Consider the following 22,574-nt stretch of genomic DNA (forward strand, 5'->3'; position numbering starts at 1 on the left):
TCAAATTTTTTTTCGAGTTTGCATCAAATCTCGACGTTTTATGCACCTTGAACACATTTGGCATCAAAAATAAAAATTCTATTTTAATTTTTCCTATAGTTTACATGAGAAATTTCTGTGTGGTCGCACTCTGAAACCCGTAATTCCGGAAGCAAAAATTCCGATCGATCCAAAATTCAATAGCAGCCGATGGGAAGGTTGCACCTTTCATTTGAGACTAAGTTTGGGCAAATCGGTCCAGCCATCTCTGAGAAAAATGAGTGACATTATTTGACACATACGCACATACATACACACACATACACACATACACACAGGCCGGCAAATGCCTGGGCAATGGGCAATACAGACCCGGTGGTTAGCCACAGTGGTCCTTAGCCTCTTGCCCAGGAACTCCTATCTCTACCTCCCGGGGAGCCGGCTGGGATACGAGTAGCCATAGGAATGTTCGGGTAGCCAACTCGTTGGGACTATGGTCGTATGCTGACAGTGAAGGGGGGCCATGTAGTTGCCGGCATACAATAGCGCTATGGTCCTCCCGTTCCGGTGATATGGGCCCACCAAACGGGGTAACCCCAATTCCAAGGCGTGAAGCGATCCGTGCCGAGGGATTAATGATCGGGGGGGGGGGCGAAAATGATGCCCAATCGTTAACGGAGCCTGTGGGGTACCTGGGCACCCCCCACAGCAAGTGTCTCTTACCACGTTAATGCGGAGCTCTGGCGTGGCGGACCTATTTTCTCGCGCAACTCGTGGGTCTTAATATGAGTTCTTGTAGAAACAATAATAAAAAAGTATGTGATGAGGAGGCGGAAGCGATTACGGCGCTGAACCCCTTTGCCAAAGGGGGTCTGGCGAGGTCTCCCCCGACAGGGGTTGACAACGGAGCGAAGGTGGCCGCAAATAACGGCACCGAAGGCGAAATGGTTGTGGTAGGAGACAATACTACCAGCACGCTTGGCGGACCACTACCTGCGATGCAGGAAGTGGTCAAGCAGCTGGATAGTATTATCGAATTCACAAGCGGGAAGAGTAACATCAGCAAGGAACTAAAACAGAACCTGCTGGTGCTTCGTCAGGCTGCTCGAGTCGCAAGACAAGAACAAGTAGCCTACATGAAGAGGTTGCCGGAAAGAGAGAAGGCCGATCGCGGTATCCAAATCGAGGCCTTCTCCTTCCACGGCGGAGCGACGATGGCGCAGGAGGCGATAGATTTCGCCTTATCGGCCAACAAACGCTTAATGGAGGGGGAGACTGCGAAGCGGCCTAGGCCTAATGTAGGCACGCGCAGCAATGCCAAACGACGTGCAACCAACAAGGCCAAACGTCGCTTGGGAGGTGCGGATCCGGGTGCGAAGGATCCCTCAGGGCGGCGTCCCGAGAAGGCGACTTCTTAGCCTAAAAATGCGAAAGCCGCCAATCGGGCGCGTACTGCGGAGCGACCTGGCACCAGCCTGCCGGCGCCATCGGTACAAGATGGCGAATGGCAGGTGGTCAGCAGGGAGCGGAAGTCCAACGCACCTCGACCCGCGAAGAAGAAGGCGAGGGACAGAGGAGAGGCCCTGCTGGTGAAAACCAACGGGGGCAGCTATGCGGATGTCCTAAAATCGATGCGGGCGGCCGAAAGCCTCTCGAATTTAGGACAGGATGTGCGAAGCGTCAGACGCACCAAAGATGGCGAAATGATCTTGGTGCTGAAGCGTGGTGCACAATCCAATGGAGCAACGTATAGGAGGTTGGCCCAAGAGGTCTTGGGAAACGGCGCTCAGGTGAGGTCGTTGGGAGCGGAAGTGACTCTCCAGTGTAAGCAACTGGACGAGATCACAAACGCAGAGGACGTCGTCTCGGCCGTTAAGCAGCAGTACGGCGTCGAGATCGATCAGAACTCTGTACGTATCAGGGAGCGGTTGCTTGGCACGCAGGTAGCTTACTTCCAGTTACCGGCCGCGGAAGCCAAGAAAGTAACTGACAAAGGGAAGTTGAAGATCGGATGGTCAGAATGCCCAGTTAGCATACCCCAGCCGCCTTCAGTGGACCGGTGTTTTAAATGTCTGGAGCCAGGCCACAAGTCATACGACTGTAAGGGCCCAGACAGGAGCAAGTTGTGTCGTCGCTGCGGCGAGGAGGGACATAAATCGCTGAAATGCGAGAGGGCACCCAAGTGTCTCATCTGCGCTAGCAAGAAGCAGGGCCGCAAACCATGTTATGGGCGGACCTGCTTGTCCCTTCGGAGAGGCGGGAAAGAGGAAGCAATGGCAATCGTCACACAGCTGAATCTTAACCACTGCGCACCTGCTCAGCAGTTGCTGTGGCAGTCGGTATTGGAGTCAGGGACAGATGTCGCCCTTCTATCCGACCCGTACAACGTCCCTGCCGACCACGGCAATTGGGTGGCGGACGGGTCTGGAATGGCGGCAATCTGTGCAACGGGTCGGTTCCCGGTCCAGGAGGTAGTACAGTCCTCTGCGGAGGGTGTCGCGATTGCCAAGATCAATGGTGTGTTCTATTGTAGCTGCTATGCCCCACCTATGTGGCCAATAGAACAGTTCAACCAGATGATCGATAGGCTTTCGTCTGACATGGTGGGACGAAAGCCGTTTGTCATAGCGGGTGACTTCAACGCTTGGGCGGTGGAGTGGGGCAGCCGCTGTACAAATGGTAGGGGCCAAGCGCTTCTGGAGGCGCTTGCGAAACTCGACGCAGTGCTAGTCAATGATGGTTCCGCTAGCACATTCCGTAGGAATGGGGTCGAGTCGTGGATTGGCGTAACGTTTGCCAGTCCAAGTTTGGTCCCAGACATGGACTGGAGGGTAGACGAAGGCTACACCCATAGTGATCACCTAGCAATACGCTTCAGGATCAACTTTGGTGTGCAGCATTCTAGGGTGGGAGATCCCTGTCAGGTACGCGGGTGGAAGACCAATCACTTCGACAACGAAGTTTTCACCGCGGCCCTGAGACTGGAGGCCAACACCGACAGTCTAAGCGGGGATGCGCTGGTAGCTGTTCTATCACGCGCGTGCGACGCCACTATGCCGAGGAAGACCCTGCCAAGAAATGGCAGACGCTCGGTATATTGGTGGAGACGTAGGATGCAGCGAGCCCGCACTGAGGAGGTTAGAGTGGAACGACGTGAAGTGTTTCGTGCTGCGAAATCGGCCCTTAACAAGGCCATCAAGCGCAGCAAGAGAGCGTGTTTTGACAAATTCTGCGAGGAGGCCAACGTGAATCCGTGGGGCGATGCCTACAGGATCGTGATGGCAAAGACCAAAGGGGGCTCCTCACCACTTGAACGGTCGCCAGAACGGTTGGCGAGAATTATCGAAGTACTCTTCCCGTCCCGAACCATAAGTCCCTGGCCCCCAGCGCCGCAAGGCACGGTGGGTACGGACGACATGGTGGCCCCGGTGACGAACGAAGAGCTACTTGCAGTTGCTAATTCTCTAGCGGTGAATAAAGCTCCAGGGCCTGATGGAGTTCCAAACAGCGCTCTCAAGACAGCAATCATGGCGAACCCGAACATGTTCAGGTTGGCTATGCAGAGATGCCTTGACGAGTGCCGTTTTCCGGATAGATGGAAAAGGCAGAAGCTGGTACTGTTGCCGAAGGCCGGGAAGCCGCCTGGCGACCCATCGGCGTACAGACCAATCTGTCTGATCGACACGACGGGCAAATTGCTTGAGAGGATTATCCTCAACAAGCTAACTCCATATGCAGAAGGTACGGAGGGCCTGTCAAGTAATCAGTTCGGTTTTCGAAAGGGAAAGTCCACGGTGGACGCTATCAACTCAGTGGTAAGGACTGCCGAGATAGCGATCCAACGGAAGAGGCGGGGCATTCGATATTGTGCGTTAGTGACACTTGACGTGAAGAACGCATTCAACAGCGCAATCTGGGATGCCATCGCGCTCCCGTTAAACCGGCTTGGCCTGCCGGTGGGCCTGTACCGGATCCTGGAAAGCTATTTCCAGAACCGTGTACTATTATACGAGACCGATGCCGGTCAGCAAAGTGTTCTTATTACCGCAGGAGTTCCGCAAGGTTCAATCCTGGGCCCGGTACTATGGAACCTTATGTATGACGGGGTTCTGAGACTAAAGTTCCCTCCGGGTGTGAAAATCGTCGGTTTCGCCGATGATGTCACCCTGGCGGTCTACGGGGAGTCAATCTCCGAGGTAGAACTAACGGCGGCACACGCGATAAGCATAGTGGCGGAATGGATCAGCGCGAGAGGCCTAGAGCTCGCCCACCACAAGACGGAGGTGGTTGTTGTCAATAACCGCAAGTCGGTACAACAAGCAGTTATCCAAGCGGGAGAAGTTGAGATAACTTCTAAGCGGAGTCTGAAGATTCTTGGGGCCATCATAGACGACAAGCTGACCTTCGGCAGCCATGTCGACTATGCGTGCAAGAAGGCTTCGGTGGCTGTTGCGGCATTATCGAGGATGATGTCCAACAGCTCCAAGGTGTGCGCCAGTAGACGCAGGCTACTGGCCGGTGTCGCCGTATCTATCCTTAGGTATGGTGGACCGTCCTGGGCAAGGGCACTGGGAGTAACCAGCTACCGTCGCAAATTGGAGAGCACCTATCGCTTGATGTGTCTCAGAGTGATATCTGCCTGATATGATGCCAGTCGGGCTGGTCATCCGGGAAGACGAAGATTGTTTCGAATTGCGTGGCAATAGGGGAGTCCGTGAGCGTGCCAGGGTGACCTCGGTCGCCAGATGGCAACGCGAATGGGACAGCTCGTCGAGAGGTAGGTGGACCCACCGGCTGATACCTAACATATCTAGCTGGGTGGGAAGACCCCATAGGGAAGTTCACTTCCATCTGACACAATTCCTGTCAGGCCATGGCTGTTTCCGACAGTACCTCCACAGGTTTGGGCACGCTGAGGCCCCAGTCTGCCCAGACTGCCCAGGTGTCGACGAAACTGCGGAGCACGTACTATTCGTATGTCCCCGCTTCGACGTCGAAAGAGGCGCTATGCTAGGCTTCTGCGGCTTGGACACAACCCCTGATACCCTTGTACAGGGGATGTGCCAAGCGGTAGAGAAGTGGAACGCAGTTTCGACTGCTACCACTCAGATTGCCTGCCGGCTGCAGAGAGCATGGAGCGCCGAGCAGCAGGCGAGGAGTTAGAGTGAGTGAATTGGCGAATGATAGACGGAGGTATGGTCTACCCTAGCCGAGATGGGAGTGAGTGTGCGAGAATGTAAGGCACGAGTTAGAGCGTACCCTAAGTACGGCCATCCCCCCAGAAGTAATGCCGAAAGGTAGTTCCTGGGGATAGATGGCGGAGCCCAATGGAGTTTAGTCGGTATTAATGGAAGAGTCACCATTCGAGTCCGACACGCCCCCAGTGCACCCCGTGTGGTAGATTGGACCCTACCAATAGCACGTGTACTGGGCTAGGACATAAAGGTCTTCTCCATTGTAAAAAAAAACACACATACACACATACAGACTTTTTCCGATCTCGACGAACTGAGTCGAATGGGATATGACACTCGGCCCTCCGGGCCGGGATTAGGTTTTTCAGAGTGATTGCATAACCTTTCTATATGAGAAAGGCAAAATGTGGCAAAATCCAAAAAAGTGAATCGTCGTCAAATTTTTTTCGAGTTTGCATCAAATCTCGACGTTTCATGCACCTTGAACACATTTAGCATCAAAAATAAAAATTCTATTTTTATTTTTGCTATAGTTTATATGAGAAATTTCTGTGTGGCCGCACTCTGAAACCCGTAATTCCGGAACCAGAATTCCGATCGATCCAAAATTCAATAGCAGCCGATGGGAAGGTTGCACCTTTCATTTGAGACTAAGTTTGGGCAAATCGGTCCAGCCATCTCTGAGAAAAATGAGTGACATTATTTGACACATACGCATATACATACACACACACACATACACACACATACACACAAACATACACACACATTAACTCCGCTAGCGAATGACGGATCTCAATAGTAGCATGTCTGTAATAATATACGTACATGAAACTATTGAGAACCAGAGCTACAGGTCCAAAGCCCTGGTAAAGGAGGATGGTTGTGATGATCTGGGCCGCGGTCCCCACATAAAGCAAGATAGGTCATAACCTCAATTCCAAGGCGTGAAGCGACCCGTGCCGAGGGATGAGTGATCGAGGGGGTGAAAAAGATGCTCGATCGTTAACGGAGCCTGTGGGGTACCTGGGCAACCCCCACAGTAAGCGTCCCTAACCACGTTAATGCGGAGCTCTGGCGTGGCGGACATTTATTCTCGCGCTACTCGTGGGTTAAAACATGGAGTCAAATAGAAACAAAAACAAACAAATAGAGGTGCCAAACCCCTTTGCTAGAGGTGGCCAAGGACAGAGGCGAGGCCTTGTGGTTAAAAACCGACAAGGACAAATACGCCGATGTCCTAAAGTCGATGAAGGCGGCCGAACGCCTTTCGGCCCTTGGGCAAGATGTGCGTAGCGTGAGACGCACCAACACGGGAGAAATGCTTCTAGTGCTGAAGCGAGGCGCACAATCCAGTGCAATCTATAAGGCCAAGAGGTCCTTGGAGAAGGCGCCCAAGTCAGGTCGCTAGGGGCGGAAATGACTCTCCAGTGCAAGCATCTGGACGAGTTCACGACCGCAGAAGATGTCGTCGCAGCCGTTAATGAACAATGCGACGTCACAATCGGCCTCTGTGCGATTGAGAGATGGACCCTCTGGCACCCAAGTAGCCTACCTCAGGCTACTGAAGGCGGATGCCAAAAAGGTAACCGAGAAAGGTAAGCTGAAGATCGGCTGGTCGGTATGCTCAATTAGCATACCCCAGCCGCCTTCAGTGGATAGGTGCTATCGGTGCCTTGAGTCCGGCCACAAATCCTACGAGTGCAAGAACATAGACAGGAGCAAACTATGTCGTCGCTACGGCGAGGTGCACAAGTGCCTTATCTGCACCGCTAAGAAGCAAGCCTATAAACATGCTATGGGCGGACCTTCGTGCCCCTTCGGTGAGGCAAATAAGAAGAAGCCGTGAACGTCACACAGCTAAATCTTAACCATTGTGCAGCAGCCCAACAGCTGCTGTGGCAGTCGGTCTCTTAGTCGAGGACAGACGTCGCCCTCTTATCAGACCCGTACCGCATGCCTGCCGGCAACGGCAATTGGGTGTCGGACGGGTCTGGACTGGTGGCAATCTGTACAACGGGACGGTTCCCGGTTCAAGAGGTAATACACTCCTCCGCCGAGGGTGTTGCGATTGCCAAAATCAATGGTGTGTTCTATTGCAGCTGCTACGCTCCACCAAGGTGGTCAATAGAACAGTTCAACCAGATGATCGACAGGCTCTCGTTGAACCTAGTGGGCCGGAAACCGGTAGTCATAGCGGGAGACTTTAACGCTTGGGCAGTGGAGTGGGGCAGCCGCTGTACAAATAGCAGGGGTCAAGCGCTACTGGAGGCGCTTGCGAAACTCGATACTATGCTAGCTAATAATGGCTCCGCTAGTACATTCCGTATAAACGGGGTGGAGGCGTGAATTGACGTAACATTTGCCATCCCGAGTCTGGCTCTAGGCATGGAATGGAGGGTAGATGAAGGCTACACCCATAGCGATCATTTAGCAATCCGCTTTAGGATCAACTATGGTGTGCAGCATCCGAGGGCGGGAGATTCCTGTCAGGTACGCGGGTGCAAGTCCAATCACTTCGACAGCGAAGCTTTCATTGCGGCCCTGGGACTGGAGGCCAACACCGACAGTCCAAGCGGGGATGCACTGGTAGCTGTTCTATCACGCGCGTGCGACGCCATTATGTCGAGAAAAACACTGCCAAGAAACGGCAGATGCCCGGTATACTGGTGGAGTGCCGAGATTGCAGCCCTACGGTCAGCCTGCCTCAAAGCTAAACGTAGGATGCAAAGAGCTCGCACCGAGGATGCAAGAGAGAACCGCCGTGAAGTGTTTCGAGCTGCGACATTGGCCCTTAACAAGGCTATCAAAAGTAGCAAGAGAGCGTGTTTCGACAACCTGTGTGAGAGTGCCAACGCGAATCCGTGGGGTGACGCCTACAGGATTGTGATGGCCAAGACCAAAGGGGGCTCTTTACCCCAAGAACAGTCTCCGGACCGGTTGGCAACAATTATCGAAGTACTCTTCCCGTCTCGAGCCACAAGCCCCTGGCCACCTGCACTACGAGACAGTGCGGGCACGGCCGAAATGGTGGCTCCAGTGACGAATGAAGAACTACTCACAGTGGCTAAATCCCTAGCAATGAACAAAGCTCCAGGGCCGGATGGAGTTCCAAACAACGCTCTCAAGGCAGCGATCATAGCGAATCCGAACATGTTCAGGCTAGCTATGCAGAGATGCCTTGACGATTGCCGTTTCCCCGATAGATGGAAAAGGCAGAAATTGGTGCTGTTGCCGCCCGGGAAGCCGCCAAGCGACCCATCGGCGTACAGACCAATCTGTCTGATCGACACGACTGGCAAAATGCTTGAGAGGATCATCCTCAACAGGCTAACCCCGTACGCGGAAGGTACGGACGGTCTGTCAAGCAACCAGTTTGGCTTTTAGAAGGGTAAGTCCACAGTGGACGCTCTCAACTCAATGATAAAGACTGCCGAGATAGCGATCCATTCGGTATTCGATACTGTGCGTTAGTGACACTTGACGTGAAGAACGCATTCAACAGCGCAAGCTGGGATGCCATCGCGCTCTCGTTACACCGGCTTAACCTGCCGGTGGGTCTGTACCGGATCCTGGAAAGTTACTTCCAGAATCGCGTACTGCTATACGAGACTGATGCCGATCAGAAAAGGGTTCCGATTACCGCCGGAGTCTTACAGGGCTCGATCCTAGGCCCGGTGCTATGGAACCTCATGTATGACGGGGTTCTGAGACTGAAGTTCCTTCCTGGGGTCAAGATCGTCGGCTTTGCCGACGACGTAACCTTGGAGGTCTACGGGAAGTCAATTCCTGAGGTAGAACTAACCGCAGAACACGCGATCAGCACGGTGGAGGAATGAATGAGCACGAGAGGCCTGGAGCTCGCTCATCATAACACGGAGGTAGTTATCGTAAACAACCGCAAGTCGGCACAACATGCAGTTATCCATGTGGGAGAAGTCGCGATCACTTCACAGCGAAGTCTGAAGTATCTCGGAGTCATTATAGACGACAAGCTGACCTTCGGCAGCCATGTCGATAATACATGCAAAAGAGCGTCGACTGCTGTTGCGGCTCTATCGAGAATGATGTCCAACAGCTCAAAGGTGTGCGCCAGTAGACGTAGGTTACTGGCAGGCGCTGCCGTATCTATCCTCAGGTACGGCGGCCCGTCATGGTCAAGAGCACTAAGGGTAACCGGTTACCTACAGAAACTGGAGAGCACCTGCCGCGTGATGTGCCTCAGAGTGATATCTGCCTACCGCACGGTATCACACGATGCATCCTGCGTGATAGCGAGCATGATGCCAGTCGGGCTGGTCATTCGGGAAGATGAGGAGTGCTTCGAGCTACGTAGAAATAGGGGAGCCCACGAGCGCACCAGGGTGACCTCGGTCGCCAGATGGCAGCGCGAGTGGGACAATTCCTGGAAAGGTAGGTGGACCCACCGGCTGATACCTAGCATATCGAGCTGGGTGGGAAGACCCCATGGGGAAGTTCACTTCCACCTGACACAATTCCTGTCAGGCCATGGCTGTTTCCGACAGTACCTCTACAGGTTCGAGCACGCGGAGATCCCAGTCTGCCCGGACTGCCCAGGTGTAGACGGAACTGCCGAACACATACTGTTCGTATGTCATCGGTTCGACGTCGAAAGAAGAGCAATGCAGTGAGTGACAGAGGTACAATAGAGTGGCACGATCGAGAGTGAATCAGGTGATAGGGTGAGCACCCAAGTCAGCCTCACATGGTAAGGGTGGGGCGAGCACAAAAGTAAGCCTAGCAAGGAATGAGTAAGGTGAGCACACAAGTCAGCCTCGCCAGGAACGAAAAAGGTGGCCATGGCTGTTTCCGACAGTACCTTCATAGGTTCGGGCACGCGGAGGACCCAGTCTGCCCAGGTGTAGACGAAACTGCCAAACACATACTGTTCGTATGTCATCGGTTCGACGTCGAAAGAAGAGCAATGCTTGACGTCTGTGGCTGGGACACAACCCCTGATACCCTTATTCAGCGGATGTGTCAATCGGTGGAGAAGTGGAACGCAGTCTCGGCTGCTACCATCCAGATTGCCTGTAGGCTACAGGTAATCTGGCGAACCGAGCAACAGACGACGGGCACGGCTAACTAGTGATTGGTTAACTGGAGCGAAAAAAGGCCAAGCGAAAAAAAAGGGAGTGAATGGTCTGTTCATGCCGAGGCAGGTTTGGTGCAGCGACTGGCAACCGCATAAGGGGTAAACCCAGCCACCCCGAAGCAAGACAGAAGAGTGAGTGTATAGGCGTATAAGTGGACTGCCTCATGCCAAGACGGGAGGGTCGTAGCGTAGTATGTTGGGACTTAGCTATCGATGCCTCATGGCGTGGCAGAGGAGTGAAAGGGTGAGCATCCAAGTCAGTCTCACACGGCATGTTAAGGGTGAGCACAAAAGTCAGCCTCAAATGGTAAGGGTGGGGCGAGCACAAAAGTAAGCCTAGCAAGGAATGAGTAAGGTGAGCACACAAGTCAGCCTCGCAAGGAACGAAAAAGGTGAGCACAAAAGTCAGCCTCATGTGGGAGTGTTTGAGAGTGAATCAAGGTGCGATAGAGAGAGCACCCAAGTAATCCTCATACAGGACGTATGAACGCTTGAGTGAGAGTGAATGAGTACACTAAGTACAGCCATCCCCCCAGAAGTAATACCGAGACGTAGTTGCTGGGAGGAACGATGGCGGAGCCCAATGGAGTTTAGTCGGTATTAATGGCAGCGTCACCATTCGAGCCCTACACGCCCCAGTGCACCCCGTGCGGTAGCTTGGACCCTACCAATAGCACGTGTACTGGGCTAGGACGTAAAGGTCTTCTCCATTGCAAAAAAAAACACATACACACACATACAGACTTTTTCCGATCTCGACGAATTGAGTCGAATGGGATATGACACTCGGCCCGCCGGGCCGGGATTAGGTTGACGTTTTTCAGAGTGATTGCATAACCTTTCTATATGAGAAAGGCAAAAAGGTGCGAAATCGGCAGTCCCAAAAAGTAAATTTGTATAAAAAAATTTTTTCGAGGTAACATAAAATCTCGACGTTTCATGCATTTCAAAGATGTTTGTTATCAAAAATACGAATTCGATTTCTGAAATTTCATGGGATCCCCCCTTTGAAAAAAAATTTGAGTTCCGTCTTATATGGGAATTTTATATGTGACCGGACGATTTAGTCTATATTTCCGGACCCATTTAAGCGATCCGTACGAAATTTTATAGACATCTGATATTATAGCTATCATTTTCTGCGTGTTCGTACTCATTACCCTGTAATTCCGGAACCGGAAGTCGGATCCATTAGAAATTCAATAGCAGCCTATGGGAACGTTGCACCTTTCATTTGAGACTAAGTTTGTCAACATCGGTTCAGCCATCTCTGAGAAAAATGAGTGACATTTTTGGTCACATACACACACAAACGCACATACACACACATACATACATACACACATACATACATACACACAGACATTTGCCGAACTCGACGAACTGAATCGAATGGTATATGTCACTCGGCCCTCCGGGCCTCCGTTAAAAAATCGGTTTTCAGAGCAATTGCAATACCTTTCCATTGAGAAAGGCAAAAAGGTGCGAAATCGGCAGTCCCAAAAAGTCGATTATTATAAAAAAAAAATTGCGAGATAACATAAAATCTCGACGTTTCATGCATTTTAAAGATGTTTGGCATCAAAAATACGAATTCGATTTCTGAAATTTCATGGGGTCCCCTCCTTGAAAAAAAAAAATTGAGTTCCGGCTTATATGGGAATTTCATATGTGACCGGACGATTTAGTCTATATTTCCGGACCCATATAAGCGATCCATACGAAATTTTATAGACATCTTTGGGGATATTATAGCTATCATTTAGGACTAAGTTTGTGAAAATCGGCCCAACCATTTCCAGGAAACTGATGTGAGTTCGTAAATTTTCAAAGATGGCCGCTTTTCCCGGGCACTTCCGGAACCGTCTATGGCGGTCAATGTAGTCAACGAAAGTTTGGTTGGTCGTCGGTGACCTAGAACAGCAAATTTAAGTTGTTTGAGAGACATTTTAGCGAAATTTTTACCTCTTTTGCTTTCATCGGAGTATCGGTTTGAATCACAATTTGCTATGTGATCGCATGCCACAACCTGTAACTCCGGAACCGGAAGTCGTATCGGGATGAAATTAAATAGCCATTTACGGAGACGCAATTTCTTTCATTTGAGACCAAGTTTCGTCAAATCGGTCTAGCCATCTCCGAGAAACCGATGTGACTGTTATTCTGAATTTAGATACTTCCGTCGGGGCTTCCGGAACCGATGATGGTGGCCAATGTGGCCAAATAGACTTTGAATGGATGTTAGTGACCAGTTGTGGTCATATTTTGGAAAAATTTTCACCTTTATACATTCATTGCAGAATTTATTAAAATCGACATTTTCTGCGTGTTCGTACTCATCACCCTGTAATTCCGGAACCGGAAGTCGGATCCATTAGAAATTCAATAGCAGCCTATGGGAACGTTGCACCTTTCATTTGAGACTAAGTTTTTTCAACATCGGTTCAGCCATCTCTGAGAAAAATGAGTGATATTTTTGGTCACATACACACACAGACGCACATACACACACGTACATACATACACACATACACATACACACAGACATTTGCCGAGCTCGACGAACTGAATCGAATGGTATATGTCACTCGGCCCTCTGGGCCTCCGTTAAAAAGTCGGTTTTCAGAGTAATTGCAATACCTTTCTATTGAGAAAGGCAAAAAGGTGCGAAATCGGCAAAGTCCCAAAAAGTCGATTTTTATAAAAAAAAAAAACCTGTTTTAATCCACCTAGCGGTGCAATTGTGCCTTTTTCATTTCTCTAATCTATGGCACGGAGGCTTTTTATGTTCAACATAATTGTGGAAATGTCCATTACATTCTTAGTACACTTTGCACTAATATACAATGGCATGCCAGCCACGAACTTGATGAGCTACATTACGACGGTGAAACACTTGAAACAAAAAAATATCATACTCTATTAGCCTAATCAGCATTAGATCAATGTTATCTGCTTGCTAACTCATTTTGTCATGCGGTGGTGGGTATGTGAGGAGGGCGAAAGTCCCATGAACGAACGACTCCCCAGCTTAAATTGGTATGCATTGTGATACAGTGGTGGTTTAAAGATGATGGGGTTGAAACGGAGGGGTATGAGGGCTGGATGGGGTGGTGGTCTGAGGAGTGATTTAAAGAGATTTTTAAAGGAGTGAAGAGTAGAGGGGGGTGTAACCCCTCTCCGTAAACCATCAACTACGCCCCTGTTAAAATCCAGAAACCTTATGCGAGTCAAGTCCGGGCCGGAATTAGCTTGACGTTTTTCAGAGTGATTGCATAACCTTTCTATATGAGAAGGACAAAAATGTGCCAAAATCCAAAAAAGTAAACAGTCGTTAAATTCTTTTTCCAGTTTACATCAAATATCGACGTTTCATGCACCTTGAACACATTTAGCATCAAAAATAAAAATTCTATTTTTAAATTTTCCTATAGTTTATCTGAGAAATTTCTGTGTGGCCGCACTCTGAAACCCGTAATTCCGGAACCAAAATTCCGATCGATCCAAAATTCAATAACAGGCGATGGGAAGGTTGCACCTTTCATTTGAGACTAAGTTTGGGCAAATCGATCCAGCCATCTCTGAGAAAAATGAGTGACATTATTTGACACATACGCACATACATACACACAAACATTCACACACACATACATACACACATACACACACATACAGACTTTTTCCGATCTCGACGAACTGAGTCGAATGGGATATGACACTCGGCCCTCCGGGCCGGGATTACGTTGACGTTTTTCAGAGTGATTGCATAACCTTTCTATATGAGTAAGACAAAAATGTGCCAAAATCCAAAAAAGTGAACCGTCGTTAAATTTTTTTTCCAGTTTGCATCAAATCTCGACGTTTCATGCACCTTGAACACATTTAGCATCAAAAATAAAAATTCTATTTTTAATTTTCCCAATAGTTTATATGAGAAATTTCTGTGTGGCCGCACTCTGAAACCCGTAATTCCGGAACCAAAATTCCGATCGATCAAAAATTCAATAGCAGCCGATGGGAAGGTTTCACCTTTCATTTGAGACTAAGTTTGGGCAAATCGGTCCAGCCATCTCTGAGAAAAATGAGTGACATTATTTGACACATACGCACATACATACACACACATACACAGACATACATACACACATACACACACACATACAGACTTTTTTCGATCTCGACCAACTGAGTCGAATGGGATATGACACTCGGCCCTCCGGGCCGGGATTAGGTTGACGTTTTTCAGAGTGATTGCATAACCTTTCTATATGAGAAAGACAAAAATGTGCCAAAATCCAAAAAAGTGAACCGTCGATAAATTCTTTTTCCAGTTTGCATCAAATCTCGACGTTTCATGCACCTTGAACACATTTAGCATCAAAAATAAAAATTCTATTTTTAATTTTTCCTATAGTTTATATGAGAAATTTCTGTGTGGCCGCACTCTGAAACCCGTAATTCCGGAACCAAAATTCCGATCGATCAAAAATTCAACAGCAGCCGATGGGAAGGTTTCACCTTTCATTTGAGACTAAGTTTGGGCAAATCGGTCCAGCCATCTCTGAGAAAAATGAGTGACATTATTTGACACATACGCACATACATACACACACGTACACACACACATACATACACACACACATACAGACTTTTTCCGATCTCGACGAACTGAGTCGAATGGGATATGACACTCGGCCCTCCGGGCCGGGATTACGTTGACGTTTTTCAGAGTGATTGCATAACCTTTCTATATGAGAAAGGCAAAAATGTGCCAAAACCCAAAAAAATGAACCGTCGTTAAATTTTTTGCATCAAATCCCAAAAAGTCGATTTTTATAAAAAAAAACCTGTTTTAATCCACCTAGCGGTGCAATTGTGCCTTTTTCATTTCTCTAATCTATGGCACGGAGGCTTTTTATGTTCAACATAATTGTGGAAATGTCCATTACATTCTTAGTACACTTTGCACTAATATACAATGGCATGCCAGCCACGAACTTGATGAGCTACATTACGACGGTGAAACACTTGAAACAAAAAAATATCATACTCTATTAGCCTAATCAGCATTAGATCAATGTTATCTGCTTGCTAACTCATTTTGTCATGCGGTGGTGGGTATGTGAGGAGGGCGAAAGTCCCATGAACGAACGACTCCCCAGCTTAAATTGGTATGCATTGTGATACAGTGGTGGTTTAAAGATGATGGGGTTGAAACGGAGGGGTATGAGGGCTGGATGGGGTGGTGGTCTGAGGAGTGATTTAAAGAGATTTTTAAAGGAGTGAAGAGTAGAGGGGGGTGTAAGCTTTGCGCAGTGGCGATATCGTAACCAATGAGGTACAACCGAGGTGCGATTATTGCTAGTTGAAAACTAATACCAATAATACCAAGTCCGGGCCGGAATTAGCTTGACGTTTTTCAGAGTGATTGCATAACCTTTCTATATGAGAAGGACAAAAATGTGCCAAAATCCAAAAAAGTAAACAGTCGTTAAATTCTTTTTCCAGTTTACATCAAATATCGACGTTTCATGCACCTTGAACACATTTAGCATCAAAAATAAAAATTCTATTTTTAAATTTTCCTATAGTTTATATGAGAAATTTCTGTGTGGCCGAACTCTGAAACCCGTAATTCCGGAACCAAAATTCCGATCGATCCAAAATTCAATAACAGGCGATGGGAAGGTTGCACCTTTCATTTGAGACTAAGTTTGGGCAAATCGATCCAGCCATCTCTGAGAAAAATGAGTGACATTATTTGACACATACGCACATACATACACACAAACATTCACACACACACATACATACACACATACACACACATACAGACTTTTTCCGATCTCGACGAACTGAGTCGAATGGGATATGACACTCGGCCCTCCGGGCCGGGATTAGGTTGACGTTTTTCAGAGTGATTGCATAACCTTTCTATATGAGAAAGACAAAAATGTGCCAAAATCCAAAAAAGTGAACCGTCGTTAAATTTTTTTTCCAGTTTGCATCAAATCTCGACGTTTCATGCACCTTGAACACATTTAGCATCAAAAATAAAAATTCTATTTTTAATTTTCCCAATAGTTTATATGAGAAATTTCTGTGTGGCCGCACTCTGAAACCCGTAATTCCGGAACCAAAATTCCGATCGATCAAAAATTCAATAGCAGCCGATGGGAAGGTTTCACCTTTCATTTGAGACTAAGTTTGGGCAAATCGGTCCAGCCATCTCTGAGAAAAATGAGTGACATTATTTGACACATACGCACATACATACACACACATACACAGACATACATACACACATACACACACATACAGACTTTTTTCGATCTCGACCAACTGAGTCGAATGGGATATGACACTCGGCCCTCCGGGCCGGGATTAGGTTGACGTTTTTCAGAGTGATTGCATAACCTTTCTATATGAGAAAGACAAAAATGTGCCAAAATCCAAAAAAGTGAACCGTCGATAAATTCTTTTTTCCAGTTTGCATCAAATCTCGACGTTTCATGCACCTTGAACACATTTAGCATCAAAAATAAAAATTCTATTTTTAATTTTTCCTATAGTTTATATGAGAAATTTCTGTGTGGCCGCACTCTGAAACCCGTAATTCCGGAACCAAAATTCCGATCGATCAAAAATTCAACAGCAGCCGATGGGAAGGTTTCACCTTTCATTTGAGACTAAGTTTGGGCAAATCGGTCCAGCCATCTCTGAGAAAAATGAGTGACATTATTTGACACATACGCACATACATACACACACATACACACACATACATACACACACACATACAGACTTTTTCCGATCTCGACGAACTGAGTCGAATGGGATATGACACTCGGCCCTCCGGGCCGGGATTACGTTGACGTTTTTCAGAGTGATTGCATAACCTTTCTATATGAGAAAGGCAAAAATGTGCCAAAACCCAAAAAATGAACCGTCGTTAAATTTTTTGCATCAAATCTCGACGTTTCATGCACCTTGAACACATTTAGCATCAAAAATAAAAATTCAATTTTTAATTTTTCCTATAGTTTATATGAGAAATTTCTGTGTGGCCGCACTCTGAAACCCGTATTTCCGGAACCAAAATTCCGATCGATCAAAAATTCAATAGCAACCGATGGGAAGGTTGCACCTTTCATTTGAGACTAAGTTTGGGCAAATCGGTCCAGCCATCTCTGAGAAAAATGAGTGACATTATTTGACACATACGCACATACATACACACACATACATACACACATACACACACATACAGACTTTTTCCGATCTCGACGAACTGAGTCGAATGGGATATGACACTCGGCCCTCCAGGTCGGGATTAGGTTGACGTTTTTCAGAGTGATTGCATAACCTTTCTATATGAGAAAGACAAAAATGTGCCAAAATCGAAAAAAGTGAACCGTCGTTAAATTTTTTTTCCAGTTTGCATCAAATCTCGACGTTTCATGCACCTTGAACACATTTAGCATCAAAAATAAAAATTCTATTTTTAATTTTTCCTATAGTTTATATGAGAAATTTCTGTGTGGTCGCACTCTGAAACCCGTAATTCCGGAAGCAAAAATTCCGATCGATCCAAAATTCAATAGCAGCCGATGGGAAGGTTGCACCTTTCATTTGAGACTAAGTTTGGGCAAATCGGTCCAGCCATCTCTGAGAAAAATGAGTGACATTATTTGACACATACGCACATACATACACACACACACACATACACACATACATACACACATACAGACTTTTTTCGATCTCGACGAACTGAGTCGAATGGGGTATGACACTCGGCCCTCCGGGCCGGGATTAAGTTGACGTTTTTCAGAGTGATTGCATATCCTTTCTATATGAGAAAGGCAAAAAGGGGATCAAGTCTCCTCAGTCTCCTCGGAGTAGGGGTAAGCAAAAAAGGTAAAAATTTCGCTAAAATGTCTCTCAAACAACTTAAATTTGCTGTTCTAGGTCACCGACGGCCAACCAAACTTTCGTCGACTACATTGACCACCATAGACGGTTCCGGAAGTGCCCGGGAAAAGCAGCCATCTTTCAAAATTTACAAACTCACATCAGTTTCCCGGAAATGGCCGATTTTCACAAACTTAGTCCCAAATGATAATATAGTAATATACCCATAGATGTCAATAAAATTTCGTACGGATCGCTTATATGGGTCCGGAAATATAGACTAAATTGTCCGGTCACATATGGAATTCCCATATAAGCCGGAACCCAATTTTTTTTTTCGTATTTTTGATGCCAAACATCTTTAAAATGCATGAAACGTCGAGATTTTATGTGTCCTGTTTATGTTATCGAAAATTTTTTTTTCATAAAAATTTACTTTTTGGGACACCGCACCTTTTTTCAATTTTATTTTAATGTAGCTGTTTTTTCTTTTACAAAATTTTAGAACTCGAATAATGATTTCTTTTTTTGTATATAGTTGTCATGTCGTGTATAATAAAAATGTAATATATACATTTGGAAGCTTATAATGAATATAAACAACGCAAAAATTCTCGTGTTCATGATTGAGAAAGGCACAATTGCACCGCTAGGTGGATTAAAACAGGTTTTTCAATTTTATATTAATGTAGCTGTTTTTTCTTTTACAAAATTTTAGAACTCGAATAATGATTTCTTTTCTTGTGTATAGTTGTCATGTCGTGTATAATAAAAATGTAATATATACATTTGGAAGGATATAATGAGTATAAACAACGCAAAAAATCTCGTCTTCATGATTGAGAAAGGCACAATTGCACCGCTAGGTGGATTAAAACAAGTTTTTGCTTCTGCTTTCAGTAGCCTGAAGTAGGCTACTTGCGTTCCGGTGGGTCCTTCTCTCAAGCGCCCAGAAGCCCGCTCGATTGTTACGTCGCATTTTTCCTTGACGGCTGCGACGATATCGTCTGCGGTAGTGAACTCGTCCAGTTGCTTACACTGGAGAGTCATTTCCGCCCCTAAGATGTCGTTAGGGGGGCGCCTTCACCCAGGACCTCTTGGGCCAAGGCCTTATAGATTGCACTGGATTGTGCGCCTCGCTTCAGCACCAAAAGTATTTCGCCTGTATTGGTGTGTCTCACGCTGCGCACGTCTTGCCCGAGGGCCGAGAGGCTTTCGGCCGCTCTTATCGACTTTAGGACGTCGGCATATTTGTCCTTGTCGGTCTTTAACTACAAGGCTTCGCCTCGCCTCTGTCCTTGGCCTTCTTCGCGGGCCGCGGTGCATCCGGTGTCGGTGTCGACTTCTTCTTAGTGACCAGCGTCCAGGGGTTTACGCCACCCTGCCCCGCTTGCACCGAGTCGCTGGTGCCTTCTCTCTGCCCGGCAGGGTCATTTGCACCCCGGTTTACCTCGACCAAACGGCGTTTGGCCGTGACGGTTACACACCGTATGGTGCTTTTTGCACCCTCGCCTGGTGACTTCCTAGGGCGCTTCGTGTTCGACGTCGTCTTGCGCTTACCCTTGCCCTTCGAGGGGAACTCAGTTGCCGCATCGAGCGACTTGGCTGCTCCATAGAAGGGGAAGTGGATGGCCCCTGTCTGGGTACCTATGTCGGCCTTCTCTCTTCCCTCCCTTTTGGAGGCCACTGTCTGGGTTCCTCTGTCGGACTTCTCCCAAAATTCCACCCTCTTGGCGTAAGCCTGCTGTTCCTGTCTTGCGACACGAATAGCCTTCCGGAGCACCAGCAGGCTCTGTTTCAGCTCCTTGCTGATATTTTCCTTTGCGTTAGTGAACTCGATTATAATATCGAGCTGCTCCACCACTTTACACATCGCGGATAGTGGCCCGTCCAGCGCGTTGGTAGGGCTATTTTCTACCACTGTTGGGGGGTCACTGATGCTGTCGGATGCAGCCCCCGTCGCTCCACTACTCTCCCCACTGGGGGAGACCTCATCAAACCACCTTTAGCAAAGGGGTTAGGCACCTCCGTTTTTTGGTTTTTGTTTTTGTACACTTCATTTATTGTTCCCACGAGTTGCCCTAGAAAGAAAGGTCCGCCACGCCAAAGCTCCTCAGTAACGTGGTAAGGGACACTTACTGTGGGGGTTGCCCAGGTACCCCTCAGGCTCCGTTAAAGATCGAGCATCTTTTTCACCCCCTCGATCACTCATCCTTCGGCACGGGTCGCTTCACGCCTTGGACTTGGGGTTATGACCTTTTTTGCTTTACGTGGTGACCGCGCCCAGATCATCACAACCATCCTCCTTTACCAGCTGTAGCTCTGGTTCTCAATAGTTCCAAGTACGTAGATTATTACAGACATGCTACTATTGAGATCAGTCATTCGCTAGCGGAGTTATGGTCCCTTGTTTCTCTGGTCGTGACAATTTGGTGTATATAGTGCTACTCAGCGGCAAAAACACAACCCATGGGCTTTTTCCATGTAAATTATCAAAAACGGTTCACCGGAAGATGCCATCTTGGTTTTCAAAATTGCGTCCAGAATCGATCTCTGGTTCTACTCGTAAAACCTGTTCCGAAAATACCCATATTGATTAGGTTAGAGAGAATTAAGCATTTGCCACAAAAATGGGGTGCACCTAACCGACCATGTTTGGGAACCGACAACCGATTTAATAATCTTTTTAAAACAGAATAAAAACAATTGTGGCGAACGTTTCGGTAGCATTCAATTTTTGAACCACAATATAAAATTAATTCACTTCGTAAATATTCTATGGGCATACTATTTCGATCGATCTGCTTCTTTCTATAACACTAAGCGAATGATCAAAAAAAAATTTTGAGCAGGTTTTCACTTGTTCAGCAAATATTTTGGTTGTAGTACAGAACCTACGAATCATTCGTTATCGAGCACTCAGTCGAGATAGAAGTCTTTTGTCATCGGTCCGTACACTCTATAGCGACAAATAGTGTTAATCCGCGTTCAAGGTTATTTACACACTCTGCGCCTAGTTGAGGTTTCAGTATTTTTTCCCTTCTTTTGTGTTTCTGTTTCTGAGTACCGTTAGCCGGTCAGTGAAGTGAAAGAGTGTTCTTCTAGTAAGCCGTCTGGATACCGTTACAAACACAAGCTAAGTATTAGTTTTCGTTTCCCCTTCTTGGTTGTCTTAATAACGTGCACTGGGCAATAGGCCCGTGCAAAAATGACTTCCCCTGACGGCGGTTCATCTCAAGGTGAGATGGACGTCGAAATAAAATCGGCTCCCCGGCTCAAGGTATATCCGAGCTCGGCCACCGGGCCATTTGTGATCTTCTTTCGGACCAAAGAAAAAAAGTGTTTGAATCTGTTGCAGATTTCTCGAGTTCTGACGGATCGGTATTCGGCCGTGACAGAAATATCGAAAATTCGGCCTGATAAGCTTCGGGTGGTGGTTAACAGTTCAACTCAGGCAAACGATATTGCTGGATACGAGCCCTTTACGAGGGAGTACAGGGTGTATATTCCAGCTAGCAGGGTTGAAGTCAGTGGGGTCGTTTCCGATTCGAGTCTGAATTGCGAGGACCTGCTAAAATATGGGACTGGCTGTTTCAAAGACCCCATGCTTAAGCCAGTGAAGATACTGGAATGCAAACGTTTGCATTCAGCATCAGTCGCAGCTGACGGGAAGAAAACATACGTCAACTCAGACTCTTATCGGGTGACCTTCGCCGGCTCTGCCCTGCCTAATTACCTCCTTTTTGACAAGGTTCATCTACCTGTTCGCCTCTTTGTGCCGCGGGTCATGAACTGTACTAATTGCAAACAATTGGGACACACAGCCTCCCATTGTAGCAATAAAGCCCGCTGTGGGAAATGCGGTGGGAATCATGCGGATGATTCCTGTGGTAGAGATGTCGAAAAGTGCCTCTACTGTGGGGGAAACCCACATGATCTCCCTTCATGTCCCGCGTACAAACAGCGCGAGGAAAATCTTAAGCGTTCCCTTCAGGGACGCTCTAAGCGATCTTTTGCAGAAATGCTTAAGATAGCTACGCCACCTGTCTCTACGAACATCTTTACCAACTTGTCTACTGACGAAGGCGACTGTGATGAACCCCAGGAGGGAACATCTTCTGCTGTGCCTAGAAGTAGTAGAAAAAGGAAGAACATTTCCTCTTCCAAGCTTCGTCGTAAAGGCCAGAAGGTGTCTCTTCATGGTCCCCCTAAAATAACTACTCAAGGAAGTACTGGTGCAAAACCGAAGCAAGTCGCTCCCGGTCTCAGTAACCTGAGCTCAGAAAAGGAGTTCCCAGCACTTCCAGGAACATCAAAAACCCCAAGTGTTCCCATATCTCAGCCAGAGAAAGAAAACAGTGCTGGCTTAA

The 22,574-nt window shown here is 47.5% G+C and overlaps 1 protein-coding gene and 1 non-coding gene across 7 annotated transcripts in view; one reads left to right on the forward strand and one right to left on the reverse strand.

The window, feature by feature from the left end:
- LOC131683143 (glutamate [NMDA] receptor subunit 1) overlaps positions 1–22,574 on the reverse strand; it is a 1,648,542-nt gene that overhangs the window by 1,241,172 nt on the left and 384,796 nt on the right. The window lies entirely within an intron of this gene.
- LOC131686444 (U4 spliceosomal RNA) lies at positions 15,595–15,728 on the forward strand. Its single transcript, XR_009305111.1, has one exon. It is a non-coding gene; the product is annotated as a U4 spliceosomal RNA (small nuclear RNA).

Source organism: Topomyia yanbarensis, chromosome 2 (assembly GCF_030247195.1).
Source record: "Topomyia yanbarensis strain Yona2022 chromosome 2, ASM3024719v1, whole genome shotgun sequence".
NCBI classification, from domain to species: Eukaryota; Metazoa; Arthropoda; class Insecta; order Diptera; family Culicidae; genus Topomyia; species Topomyia yanbarensis.